Raw genomic sequence first — 1,417 nt, forward strand, 5'->3', positions numbered from 1 at the left:
GGAAATATTTTAAGTATTTCCTTCTTTTTTGACATTCTTTTCTTTTTCCTTTTTAAAAATTGAAGTGAAATTCACATAACATAAAATGAACCAGTCAGCTCCCAATTTACTTTCTGTCTGTGGATTTACCTATCCTAGATATTTCATATAAATGACATCATATGAAATGTAACATTTTGTGTCTGGCTTCTTTCATTTAGCTTAATGTTTTCAAGGTTCATCCATGTTGCAGCCTGAATCAATACTTCATTCCTTTTTATGACTGGATAATATTCCATTGTAAGTATATACCAACTTTTCTTTCTTTATCCATCTCTTAGGGTTGTTTCTACCTTTTGGCAATTGTGAATAGTGCTGCTGTGGACCTTCATGTACAAGTATTTGCTTGAGTACCAGTTTTCAGTTCTCTTGGATATATATCTAGGAGTGGAATTGCTGGGTCATTTGATAATTTTATGTCTAACTTTTTGAGGAAGTGCCAAATTGTTTTCCACAGCAGCTGCACCATTTTACATTCTCACTAGAAAGGGTTCTGATTTCTCTACATTCTCACCAATGCTTGTTATTTTCTGTTTTTTTAAAAATATATGGCCGCCCTAGTGGGTGTGAAGTGGTATCTCATTGTGTTTTTGATTTGTGTTTCCCTGATGACTGATGACACTGAGCATCTTTTCACGTTGGCCATCTGTACATCTTCTTTGGAGAAATGTCTATTCAAGTCCTTTGCCCATTTTAAATTGGATTGTTTGTCTTTTAGTTGTTAAGTTGTAAGAGTTCTTTATACAGTCTGCATACTGACCCTTACTAGATACATGATTTGCAAATATTTGTCTCATTTTGTGAGTTATGTTTTCACTTTCTTTTTCTTTTGGAGGGGTGGTTTTTTGTTTTTGTTTTGAATTTTATTTTAATTTTATAAGCAAGTTCTTATTAGTTATCTAGTTTATACATATTACTGTATACATGTCAATTCCAATCTCCCAATTCGTCCCACCCCCCTCCCACCCCCCTTTACCCCCTTGGTGTCCAAACATTTGTTCTCAACATCTGTGTCTCTATTTCTGCCTTGCAAACTGGTTCATCTGTACCCTTTTTCTAGATTCCACATATATGTGTTATTATATGATATTTATTTTTCTCTTTCTGACTTACTTCATTCTGTATGACAGTCTCTATGTCCATCCATGTCTATACAAATGACCCAATTTCATTCCTTTTTATGGCTGAGTAATATTCCATTGAATATATGTACCACATCTTTATCCATTCATCTGTCAATGGACATTTATGTTGCTTCCATGACCTGGCTATTGTAAATCGTGCTGCAATGAACATTGGGACGCATGTGTCTTTTTGAATTATGGTTTACTCTGAGTATATGCCCAGTAGTGGGATTGCTGGCTCATATGGTAATTCT

Source organism: Physeter macrocephalus, chromosome 20 (genome assembly GCF_002837175.3).
Source record: "Physeter macrocephalus isolate SW-GA chromosome 20, ASM283717v5, whole genome shotgun sequence".
In the NCBI taxonomy this organism is placed as follows: domain Eukaryota; kingdom Metazoa; phylum Chordata; class Mammalia; order Artiodactyla; family Physeteridae; genus Physeter; species Physeter macrocephalus.